Source organism: Balaenoptera ricei, chromosome 6, assembly GCF_028023285.1.
Source record: "Balaenoptera ricei isolate mBalRic1 chromosome 6, mBalRic1.hap2, whole genome shotgun sequence".
Lineage (NCBI taxonomy): Eukaryota > Metazoa > Chordata > Mammalia > Artiodactyla > Balaenopteridae > Balaenoptera > Balaenoptera ricei.
In genome coordinates, this window is record NC_082644.1 from 86896956 (window position 1) to 86909941 (window position 12986).

The 12986-nt window shown below is 43.3% G+C and overlaps 1 protein-coding gene and 1 pseudogene across 1 annotated transcript in view; one reads left to right on the plus strand and one right to left on the minus strand.

Annotated features, from left to right (window-relative positions):
* Positions 1-5784: 5784 nt before the first annotated feature.
* LOC132367889 (large ribosomal subunit protein uL30-like) lies at positions 5785-6548 on the minus strand (annotated as a pseudogene).
* Positions 6549-8800: 2252 nt separating this feature from the next.
* The window catches only part of MELK (maternal embryonic leucine zipper kinase), a 79470-nt gene continuing 75284 nt past the window's right edge, over positions 8801-12986 (plus strand). Inside the window, exon 1 of the mRNA XM_059926493.1 lies at positions 8801-8868. The gene's annotated coding sequence lies outside the window, so the exon portion shown is untranslated. The remainder of the gene's footprint in view (positions 8869-12986) is intronic.

Genomic DNA, 12986 nt, shown 5'->3' on the forward strand with positions numbered 1-12986 from the left:
GGTCCTGGAGAGGGCATGGAAGCTCTGCGCCCCTTCCCATACATCTTGCCCTATGCATCTCTTCCATTTGGCTGTTCCTGAGTTGTATCCTTTAATAATAAATCAGTAATGTAGTGAATAAACTAATTTTTCTGAATTTTGTGAGCTGCTCTAGCAGACTATCGAACTCAAGAAGGGGGTCATGAGAACCCCTGATTTATAGCTGCTTGGTCAGAAGTACAGGAAGCCTGGATTCCAGATTGGCATCTGAAGTGGGAGCAGTTTTGTGGGACTAAGCTCTTAACGATTGGGGTCTAATGCTAATTTCAGGTAGATAGTGTCAGAATTGAATTGAATTGTAGACACCCAACTGGTGTCAGAAGTGTTCAATGTGAGTAGTAGTACAGAAAAAAGTTTTGGTTTTTTTTTCCAATTTAGAGAGAAACTGAGCAAAGCATACACCAGAACTCTCTGCATTATTTCTTACTACTGCATACGAATCTATAATTATCTCAATAAAGATTTCAACTAAAAATACACAAAATAGAGTAGTATAGAAAGTAAACACTGAATCTTCTTTCCATACCTTATCCTAATTCCATTTTCTAGAGAGAATGTTAACACTATAAAGTATATCCTCCCAGACATTTTCCTATACTTACACATTTTTCTAAACAAAAATGGGGCTGTGTTTTTGTTTATATCAGTAGCTTATTTTGTTCACTTAAAAAACAGACATTGTTTCCTGGCGTTTAGGGTTGCCAGATATAGCAAATAAAAATACAAGATGTTCAGTTGAATTTGAATTTTGGATAATGGATAATTTTCTTACTGTAGATATGTCCCAGTATGTTGCCATTTTATTTGGCAACCCTAATGGCAGTACACTTACCTAATTCTTTTGAAAAATTGGTTGCATAGTAGTCCACTGATATTTAGCCTTTTCCTATTGATGAGGGTATTCTTTAGATCAGAGTGTTCATCATAATTCTCAGTAATTCATAAAGTCTCTTATATTTGTATGGTACCTTAAATTATTCAAACTTCTCATATTTCATTCAACAAAAATTAACTGAGAACTACAGCAGAAAAATCCTGGGCTTTGGATTCCTGGCTGTTATTCTTATCAGATACTTAAACTTCTTGAAATTCAGTTTCCTCATTTGTAAAATGGAAATAAGAATACCTACTCTGCAGGATTATAAATAATGTGTATACAACCCCTAGTAGTGCCTAGCAGAGAATGGAACTCGAGATAAATCATTGTTATTTACAGTAATGTTAAGATCCTGTGGTAGGTGCTAAGGGATAAACAGAATTAAGAAACATATTCCTGGGCTTCCCTGGTGGCGCAGTAGTTGAGAATCTGCCTGCCAATGCAGGGGACACGGGTTCGAGCCCTGGTCTGGGAAGATCCCACATGCCGCGGAGCAACTAGGCCCGTGAGCCACAATTGCTGAGCCTTTGCGTCTGGAGCCTGTGCTCTGCAACAGGAGAGGCCGCGATAGTGAGAGGCCCGCGCACCTCGATGAAGAGTGGCCCCCACTTGCCGCAACTAGAGAAAGCCCTAGCACAGAAACGAAGACCCAACACAGCCATAAATAAATAAATAAATAAAAATTAAAAAAAAAAAAAAGTTGCTAAGAGAGTAAATCCTAATAGTTCTCATCACAAGGAAAAAAAATGTTTCCCTTTTAAAAGAAAAAAAGAAACATATTCCTGACATTTCTGGGTTACTTTTAATTTTGAAATAATTTCAAAGTTATTGGCAAGTTGCAAGGATAGAACAGAACAAGGAATTCCCACATACTCTTTACCCAGATTCACTAATTCTACATTTTGTCCTATCATCATCATCCTCCTCCTCCTCCTCCCCCCCACTGTCATGTTTTCCTATGAACAAGAACATTCTCTTATACAACCATAATTTAATTATCAAAATTAGGAAATTTAACAAATTCCCAAAATAGTTTTCAAATTCAAATTCCTGAAGTATTTTTAATAGGTTTTTTGGAGCTATCTCCTTTTCTAGTAGGACTATGGCCCAAAACTTAATTTTGTGTGGCTTCCCATTTTCTCTTGGATTGGATATAAGAATCAAGGCATGGGTGCTTCCCTGGTGGCACAGCGGTTGAGAATCCACCCGCCAATGCAGGAGACATGGGTTCGAGCCCTGGTCCGGGAAGATCCCACATGCCACGGAGCAACTAAGCCCGTGTGCCACAACTACTGAGCCCTTGTGCCACAACTACTGAAGCCCGTGCGCCTAGAGCCCGTGCTCCACAACAAGAGAAGCCACTGCAATGAGAAGCCTGTGCACCGCAACGAAGAGTAGCCCCCGCTCGCCTCAACTAGAGAAAGCCCACGCGCAGCAACAAAGACCCAACACAGCCATAAATAAATAAATAAATAAATTTATAAAAAAAAAAAAAAGAATCAAGGCATGGTTTGTAGCCTGAGGTGTGCTAACCTGACTAGCCTCAGAAGAGAAACAGCATTGCTATGAACGGACTGAAGCCTTTGCTTCCCATCCCCACTGATGACTCAGCCGCAAGTGGTGCTGACATTCAGGCATTCATTCCACCACCAGAGAAGCACAGCTCTCGCCCTGCCTTGCCAGGCTCGGATACTCTTACGCTGGCAGAGTGGCTGTGTGCGCTTCCTCTGAAATGCACAACTGCTCATCTCCCTTTCCTGGTCAGCACCCCTCCCAGCTCTAGCCTGGCACACAAGGCCCTTCACAAAGGGTTCCCTGATTACTGGCTCTTCCTTTCCTGCCACACCCCTTGTCTCCTGTGCTCCACCCAACATACCTTTCTCCCAGGAGACTTGTGTTTTCTTGCCTCTGTGCTTCTGCACATAGAGCTCCCACTGTCTGGGGAATGCTCTTCCCTCGTCAAATTTTTCTTTTTCTTTGTTTTTCAAGGCCTAACTCCAGTACAAAATACTTCAATCCCCTGGTCAGAAATAATTGCTCCCCATTTTCAGCTCTAACCAGCATGGCTGAGTGCACTTGTATTTGGTGCTTGTCTGGTCCTTTATTAAAGTTGGTTGTCTATGGATCTGGCTATTCTGTCTTTGAGATTCCTTGGGCAGAAGACACATCTCTTTTCTTCCCTTTTCTGGCATTGCCCTGAACAGAGTGAGGCATAGGGTAGACACTGGTGACTGATAAAAGAATGAATAGCGTGAATTACCCTGTGTGAGAGGGGCAGACACTTGGTTATAGAGATGATGCATGTAAGTCCACATTAATCGTTCAAAAAATTGTAGAGGGTTTTATTATTGCTGCTAATGGTGTTATTATTGGTAGAGATGTTACATTCCAAATGGCCTGACCCACCCAGTTAGTGACTCAGGAAACAAGGAGCAGCAGAATCATATCCAATCTCCTTATTGTCCATTTGAGGAAACAGGTTCACAGAGGGGCAGGCACTTCTATCACTTCTATCAGGTGACTATCAGGTCAGGTTCCACAGCTCAGAGCCCTGCCTCCTTGCACTGGACTGTTTTGTCTTGCAGCCTAATTACTCTCCTTAATTCAGTAATACTCAAGCTCTTTTGAATATGTACACTCAACATAATTTTGAAAAACTTTAAGTAGGTATCTAAATTTTCTCACCATACTTTTAGTAATAATTTTTATAACCTCCTTTATTTATATAGAATTCTAAGTTAAAAACTGTTATTTTCCTTAGTACTCTTAACCATGTGAGGCAGACAGGCTTGACTATATTAGCCCCATTTTACAGGCAAGACTGGAAACATTCCCATATTTAGTATAAGACAGATCCAGGATATAAGCCCTGGGCTTCCACAATCACAGCTGCTCTTTTCCCATGACTTTTTGATACATCATTTTAAAGTCATCTGATTTTACAATGTTTCACAGTATCAGAGTAACATCTGTAACATCTAATCCTGGCAGGTTAACTCTTGAGCCAACCAATTTAATTACCTCATAATCTGGCACATTTTAAGGCACTGTTAATACCTCCAATTCAATCTCACAGCTATGTTCATAATAGGGAAGAACATTTTGTATTCTATTACAAGTTAATCAGTAAAGGGATGTTGCCTATAAGCTTAAATTAGACATAACGGCCAATCCCTGGGCGCCCTGCCTCCCAGGTAATGAGCATTAAGCTAAAATACCTTTGTTTAGCTGACCAGGCTCACCTGTGAACGAATAACACATCCCCTCCGGAGGCTGACGGGAACCAGGAAGTGTTTGACTTTACGCCCTCCCCTTTCAGTATAAAAGAAGCCTGAATTCTAACTCAGGTAAGATGGTTCTTTGGGGCATGAGCCCGCCATCTTCTCAGTTTACTGGCTTTCTGAATAAAGTGGCTATTCCTTGTCCCAACAACTCGTCTCTCCATTTATTGGCCTGTTGGGCGGTGAGCAGTATGAGCTTGGGCTCAGTAACATGTTTGAGCGTCCCATGAACCAAAACTGCAGCAGAGCTGATCTTAAAGGACCAGGGGACACAATAATAGTTAAGCATGTTTTCAGCTCTTAAGCTGGGCCTGGCACACCCTCACCAACCGCTTAGATGGCAAGTTGAGGCAACTAAGTGAGTGACAGGAGCAGAGGGAAGGCCCATTTAGGGGTGGTCACCGATGACAAACACAAGCAGGGTCAGACCCTCTTTTTAGGTCTAACATCTCCAGGAGTGTTGGTCCACATTATTACTTGCAGGGTAGACGGCAATACTTCTGGAGTCTAGAATATATAAGGAAAGGGTCCAATTAAGCTGCTCGCCTGCAGCCTAAAAGACCAAATAGTGCTAATTTCATCCATGCCAAACCAAGAAAATGGTTCACTCTTTCCTGATTTCGGTTTAAGAAGAGGACTGATCATCAGGGAAACCAGAAAATTCCATCCTGAAGCCCAGCAGAACTAAATGGTGGGCATTTCCCTGAGTCATAGATGGCACAGGGACTCAGTAATCTACCACCGTGTTCTTAAAAGGAAATACTCATTTGGCTTGAAGGGAAAAAATTACCTTGGTAAGCTTTGGTCTTCCATAGGACACGGAACCAGGAGAGACTAGGAAGGTCAGAGCCTGGGTGACCAATCGTGATAGTGCAGGACTTCTTCACATAAGGTGCATAGGTCCCTGAGTAGGGTCTACAAATACTCTAAACTTCCAAGAGAGAATTGGAGTTTCTGCATGTTTTCCTGGGGAAAGCGTCCTTCCCTTCTCATAGATCGAAGAACAGGTTAAAATCCTGAGCTAAAGAAAAGCATTAAGCCAGCTGCAGGCAAGGATAAGGAAGCCATCAGATACACTTAGAGCTCTGTGTAAGTCTGAGAGCTCACAACGCTGTCACTGAAGTTAGAACATGGACTCACAGCAGAGACAACCGAGCACTGCTTTTGTGCTCTTCTCTCTAATTGTACTTAAAATTCTTTCCAAAACAAGGCCTTAGGAACCCCTAGGTTCAAATATGTCCCTGGGGTTGGTCAACTACTGTCTTGTATTCATGCTTGGGTATTCATTCACCAACATTAAACCCCAGGATAGAAGATGTGACAAAGCATGCCTCCTCCATGGCATGAGTCTTTTGCTGGTTTCAGAGGTGGATGGTGACCAACACCGAAAATACACAGGAATGTTTCCTTGGACCTGGGGTGGGATGAAAAGTGCCTGCCATGACTAGCACCATCTTTTCCCTGACACTTCCCCTCCGGTTTCTGAAGATATAGTAGAAAATAATCTTTTTTGAAGATACTGGGTAACAATTCCATAAAACAAAAACACATGCTTCCAAATGCACCGTGCTTTCAGATATTCTGGGTTTAGTTCAGCTGCCGGATGACCTGACTGATGCTTTCTCCTCGATAGCCAGGTGAGCCCACCTCCTTGAGGAAACCCACTCTATTCTTGGTAGCCTGATGGGCCACTGAGAGTTGGAAAGGGCGCAAAACCCCTGAGATCGACTGAAAATTCTTCCTCAGGAAGGCAATTTCATGAATGAGGTCTCCCAAAGCAAATGAAACCAAACTTCTCCAGGTGCTCCTCAATCACTGTGTCGTCTGTCGGATGGTTTTGTTCTTGACCTTGGCTTGTCCACGTTTCAAGATGAGTTCCCAAACAGACTTCAGATTTGGAAATCCCCAGGTCATATAAGGTTCCACTATCCAAAGCGTTTTTATGGTTTTAGGGGTTACTTTCACAAAGACACCACTGAAAATCTTATTCAAGGGAAGTCTTGCAATGGTCCTCTGCACCAGTGAACTCACCCCATTAATCCTTTGGATGCATACAACAAAGGCCAAAGAATATTTATCTGGCACTTTCAAGCCATGAGGTTTCACTTCTAGTCGTCTGAGGCGCACCCTGTCACATAGCTGCTGCCAGGAATCATGTAGGAACCATTCTAGTTGCTTAAACTTGAGCCCTTTTCCATTACTCTGTTCCTTCTGTGCAAAAGCGCCTGCTTTGCCTGGGTGGCTTTGAGGGGCTAATAAGCCTTCCTCTTTTTCAGGAGGTTTTCTGGAACCAAAGGGATCTTCCTTCTTCGCTCTTCCTCCATCTTTCCCATACTGCGGCTACTGCTCATGCGTAGCCCCACCGGGTTGGGAAGAGAGGAACGGCTCTATGTTTACTTGACCATAGAGACGTCTATTCTAGCTCAGGGGTCCCCAACACCCAGGGCGCAGACCGGTACCCGGCCACACAGCAGGAGGTGAGTGGCCAGCTAGCGAGAGCGAAGCTTCATCTGCCGCTCCGCATCACTCGCATTACCGCCTGAACCGTCACTTGCGTTACCCCCCTTCCCGCCCCATGTTCAAATTGTCTTCCACGAAACCGGTCTCCGGTGCCAAAAAGGTTGGGGACTGCTGTTCTACCTCATGGCGGGGCGACCAGGACTGCTGCACCTTCTTAGCAGCAGTGAACCGCGGAGGCCTTGCTAACCCTTATTCCTGCCAAGAGTTGCACAAAACTTCCTTCGCACTGCCTCCAAGCTTTTTAGAGCTGTGTCATCTTCAAAACCCAGCCCTTTCCGTTTCAGCTGTATTCTCATAATGCTGGAGGCCAGGTTATAAACACTGAATGGCTTCCCACCATGCATTCTCTCGTTATAATTTTAAATAGTCACAAAGGTTTTAATTGTTTGATTAATTGTAAATATTTTTTAAAACAACTGGTTATTGTAAACCTCTGAAAGTAAAGCTGTAAGTCCTTAAAAGATATCCAATGGATTGGAAATACCGGAATGATTTGATACCCACTATTATCCGATGAAAATTACACGAACAAAATAAACAATTTACTTTTTTTTTTTAAAGACCACCTTCTTCCTCATTCTTTTTTTTTTTAAATTAATTTATTTATTTTTATATTTTTATTTTTGGCTGTGTTGGGTATTCGTTTTTGTGCGAGGGCTTTCTCTAGTTGCGGCAAGCAGGGGCCACTCTTCATCGCGGTGCGCGGGCCTCTCACTATGTCGCAGCCTCTCTTGTTGCGGAGCACAGGCTCCAGACGCGCAGGCTCAGTAGTTGTGGCTCACGGGCCTAGTTGCTCCGCGGCATGTGGGATCTTCCCAGACCAGGGCTCAAACCCGTGTCCTCTGCATTGGCAGGCAGATTTTCAATCACTGCGCTACCAGGGAAGCCCAACAATTTACTTTTTAACTTGCTTGTTTTCCCTCTTTTTTCTCCTAACTCATATTTCGGTTCCACAGAATGTTATCTTAGTGTAATTTTTTTTTTTTTGCTTGAAAATCTTTTATCCAGTGCAATAGCACACTTCATTGCAATAAAAATACATATACAACACTATTCCACTTCACAGGTAGGCAGAGCAGAAAAATTTAGGGCAGTGAAACTACTCTGTATGATACTATAATGGTGGAGACATGTCATTATACATTTGTCTAAACCCATAAAATGTACAACACCAAGAGGGAACCCTCATGTAAATTGTGGTCTTTGGGTGATAATGTAGGTTCATCAATTGTAACAGATGTACCACTCTGGTGGGGGATATTGATAATGGGGGAGGCTATGCATGTGGTTGGGACAGAGAGTTTAGGAGGACTCTCTGTACCCCTCAGATTTGCTGTGAATCTAAACCATTCTTTAAAAAAAGAGTGTATTTAAAGAATACATATATAAATTTATACTTAATATTTTTTTCTTTCCTCTTGCTATAATTTTTTTTTCCTTCTGGATTATCATTACAATTGTAATTCATACAGCCCATGAAAGTCACATAAATAATGACCAAACAGTAAAACGTATTAGAAGGACTTCTCCTGTGATGCTAGGTAGGTGTTTCTGGTACCTTGAGCTATCTAATGGACAATTTGTCCCCTGGGGGTTTTATTCCTCGTGGCAACATATTTTAGTAAGATTTTTAGAGGGGAGAGGTATACTTGTCTTTTGTTGGATGGGAGAAGGGCCACTGGGCAAGGGGAGGACGAAAATGAGAACTGTGACTACTAGCGACTTCTCTGCAAATCAATTTTAGGAAAGAGAACTTAAAGTTGAATTATGTAAAAACTTTGTATGTTCACGGCACCACGAAAATCTTCACGTGCCCTCCGGGAAGGGGCACTCCAGGTCGAAGACCAAGGCCTTAAGTTACCTCTCAGCAAGCTCCAGAGGTCTCTTGGCCATCCCACTCCCTGGCCAGCCCTCCCCGCTCCCTGTCCTAGGGCGACCGCGCCCCCGCCTCGCTGCGACCGCCCAGACGCCACTGCGTCCCCGCCCCTTCCGGCGCGCGAGGTTTGATTTGCTTGGCGGGCGGAAACGGCCAGAGCGTGACCATCCAAAAAGTTCCTAGGATCTCTCTGCGCTCGCCGCTTCCCTTCGGACGGCAGGCCGGCGCGTCTGTCTTTCTGCCTGGCCCAGTCCCTCCCGGCCCTGCGCCCTCAGGTCAGTGTGTCCCGCGCGAGTGAAGGCCGGGGTCCCGGCCGTGCGAGGCGCGGGGGACGGCGGCTCGGGCCCAGAGTGCTTCTGGCTCACAGGAGACTGGGGAGCTTCACCGGAGTCCCACCTTATGAGCACGGTTCCTTGGATGAGACAGCCTTTCCGACCCCTGGTTCTCTCCTCTTTAAGTGGGATAGGGGTCGTATCCGCCTCCGGGTTATCGGTGAGGTATAAGCGCTTGCCACCTAGGAGGCTGTGATAGATGTGAATTCCCATTCCATGTTTCCATGACACTGACGGTCTCCGGGAAAGAAGTTCAAAGAAGGGTTTCGAGTTATTTCTGTTCGTACAACTCAATTTACTAGGCAGTTCAGTAAAAAAGGAAATGTGTTATGTCTTATCACCCCCTTTTCAGAGTCCAAATCCTTCCTTTTCCTTCACCTTCCCAAAGTAGTGGCTTAAGAGGCTTAACACTAAAAGGGGAATATGCACCGAATGCTATAGCACTAAAAGGAGTGACCCACCGAGAGACCAGTGGGAAAAAGGGAGACTTCCAAAGGAGGGCGTCCCAGGAGAGTGATCAGGCCTCTAGCTCCTAGGATGAATAATTGTCCTTGAGCTTCACAATTGGTATTTCTCCTTGGTAGTGGAAAGGGGGAAGGTAGTGCCTGGAGTTTTGCTTAGAGCCCAGTGTTCCTAACTTTTTTGTTCATATTTTGGGTTCTATCTCTGTTGTGTGGGATAAATCAGAAACATCCTTACTGCACCTTCATGGGCGTGTCTCACCAGTGGATCTGTCCTTTCAGTATATCTACTATGGACCAACCAGATGGCCAGATCAGTCCCTTACTACCTTTGGGAGTGAATGCCTCTTTACTGGTGCTCCCAGAAGCCTCTGCAAGGGAGCAGGACAGTATGTTAATTAAATGTATTACAAGGCCACATTATATGCCATTCTGTATTTTACTTCTCATTTGAAATATCCTCAGCATCAGTGTCACACCAAGCTTACTAGATAATGTAAATGTATTACACAGCAGGTAATAGCATAGCCCAGATACGACTATGTTGGTAGGAAAATGCCCCCAGTTTGTTGCTATCTTATAAAATTTACTGATAAACTTTCTCCCACTATCTAGGCAATTCCTTCTTTCCTCAGAAAAGTTCAAGACCCCAATTGTATATAGCTCCAGTTCTTCTACTTAGTCACATTCAGAAGGACATTCAGGTGTCTGGGGTCTAGTTTCCTTCTTCATTATCCACAGTTGGGAGGCTGTCTTCCACATTGACTGATCATATACCTCCTTTAGCAGCAAGTGGGTTACTCCAGTCAAAAGTCTTTCATGTGTTTTGTATTTCCAAACTCTAGAGGATAAACAGGGAGAGCACTTCAGAATATTTAGAACCAGCTCCACTTCCACAAAATTTAAAAGCCAAGTAAAATCTGCTATCATTATAGCAGTTTTGCAATGTAAACACCAGTTTTCTCATACAGTAGCAAAAATGATGTTCCCTGGATTCAGTAGATACAATTTAGGGCCACATTGGTATTACTCACCTAAAGACATGGTGTGATTTGAGGGAAGGGGGTAGATAAGAAAATGGAAGGAAGAAAAAGAGGAGGTGTGTGATTTAGTCTTACGCTGGTGTGAGTTGATCTCTGCTAGTTGACTGGAGGCCATAACCTGGAAGTTCAAAACTCATTTGGGAAAAATCTGTCAAGAAGTTGGTTATGACACTCTTATATCCCTATCTGGGAAAATGAATTCCAACATCATACCAATTGCTTTCTCTTTCTGAGTGTGGCAATTTGAAATAGCCCAGTCCTTTGTATGGAATTTAGGCATGTGCAGTGGTGGCAATTAGGAGTCTTACTTATACTTCCTAAGGCCTACTTCTTTCCCTTTGTCCATTTCCAGCTCATGTTATTTTGTTTGTTTCTTTGTTTGTTTGTTTTTTGGCTGAGCTGCGTAGCTTGCAGGATCTCAGTTCCCTGACCAGAGATTCAACCCAGGCCACGGTAGTGAAAGCCGGGAATCCTAACCATTAGGCCACCAGGGAACTCCCTCCATCTCATGGTTTTTAAACTTTGAAATGTCTGTTTGTGTTTCCTCTTTAACCCCTGGGTTCTGAATACCCCAGTACTGCATTAGTTGGGGCTTTGCTCTCTAAGGAACCTGATAGCCTACTTTTATAGCAGAACACTTTCTAAACAGATTTATAGCCTAACATTCCCCCATTTCCAAAGTCCTGCTCATTCTCTTCTCCATCATCAGGATCCCAAAGATTTCTTAGCCTTGTGTTGACCTCTATACCTTTGCTGCTATTTTTGCCTGTTTTGAAAATTCTTAGTCCTGCGATTCCTGTCTTTTGGGGGTATGGTTCCACTTCATTCCCAATTTGCTCCAATAACAAATGCCCTTTAAAAGGTTTCTGAATTAGTAAGCATATTTCTAATCCTGTGTCTCAGGTGCCCAGGGAGAATAAATATGTCCTCTGTGCTGTCTCCTTGCCTGGAACAACTTTTGCCACTCCAGTGGAAGCAGAAATATTTCATTTTATATCACCAGCTTTCTGCTAGTATCAGGACCTGTCTTTGCTTCCTTTGTTTGCCTATGCTGTTGATGCAGATTCAGCTAGATTAAAAGTTCTACCTGCTTATTAAGTTGGTCCAATGCCACCTCTTCCTAGGAAATGACTAATATTGTTTATTGGATCAGAATGTCTTTTGCCCATGATCTTTATCTTTCTTGCTATTTCAGCTTTGACATTGCTACTAAAACCTTTTTTTTAAGCTGATTTTTTTCTTGGGTTTTGATACTTTTCCTTCCAGAACTTCTGCTCTAGTGTTCATTTCACTGCCCAAATTTTTGAAGGCTTTTTACTTGCTAAATAACATACCTTTTATCTCCAAGTAAAATGATTCCTGGAATCAGAGTGCTTTAGGCATTTTGAAAGGAAATTTAAAGGGATCTTAAAAAAAAAAAAAATCCTCTGTGTCTCTTGGGCTTTTGATAATTTCCTTCATTTTTTTTCTCCACCTCAGTTTAAGAAGATTACCCATCTTCATTGTAGTAAGGACCTTCCCTATTGCTCTTTTCCTTTATAAACTCACCACAGTCCTGAGGTTGAACTCATACTCTAGGTCTTCCAAAGTCATACCGTTATTAAGGTTTAATAACATGCTGGCCACTCAGCTCTGGATGAGCCAGGATGAAGGACAGAGAACTTGAAAGTAGTAAACATGGTGTTGGCCACTTAACCAGTCCCAGAGCCTTCAGCAGACTTGCTAAAGCTCTGCCTGTTGGTGAAGGGAGACTGTCTGGCTCTAGAAATGAGCATTAGCACCAGGTTTCCACTACTGAGAGGCATTAATTAAGATGTATGAGTTTTGCCCTTTCCAGGTAGAGCTTTGCCCAAGTCCCAGTTGGCTATGCATATACTTACCTAATCTTTCTAAGTGTTACAGAGAGTGGGGTCCTGGGATCTTGAACTCTGTGGTGCCATCCCTAGTCCAGTGCTAGGGCACAGAAGGAGATTTGTGCACAGGAGTCAGACCAGGCAAAGGAGTTTATCACTAGCTGGATCTTGGACTCAAAGCCCTTTGTGAACTCTAGAGCCCTTGGTGTGCTGTGCTGACTCAGTGACCTCCACTTCCCTGGACCCCCTCTGATTCCTGCATGGCTTTCTAAAGGGTGTGGAAGCATCTTTTTCCAAGGTTGAAATCTCAAGTCCTGTCCTGTCACACTAGCCTCTAGGAAGAAGAGCTCCTTAGAGAAACTGTATCTATATAGGTTAAGAGAGCTTGCACCCCATGACTACCTATAAGAAAGCTCCACTTTGCAGTACCTAAACTCAGGTCCTAGGACTTAATCTATATAGGAGCACTAACAAATTTATTTAGAAATCTACTTCCTAGAAACTTTCTTTTTAGTAGTGTTGCTTTTTTCCTTCCTTCTTGGCTTCCATAAAACTATTCGAATTCTTGCTTTTCTAATTGTTATCTCCATGCTCTTCCTCTTGCCACTCAGAGCTATAGGTCTGGTATGGGTAAGGCCTTATCTGTCTTAATTGTCTGCCTTTCACTTTACAGTCTTTACTGTAATTGATTTTGTGTGTGGTGT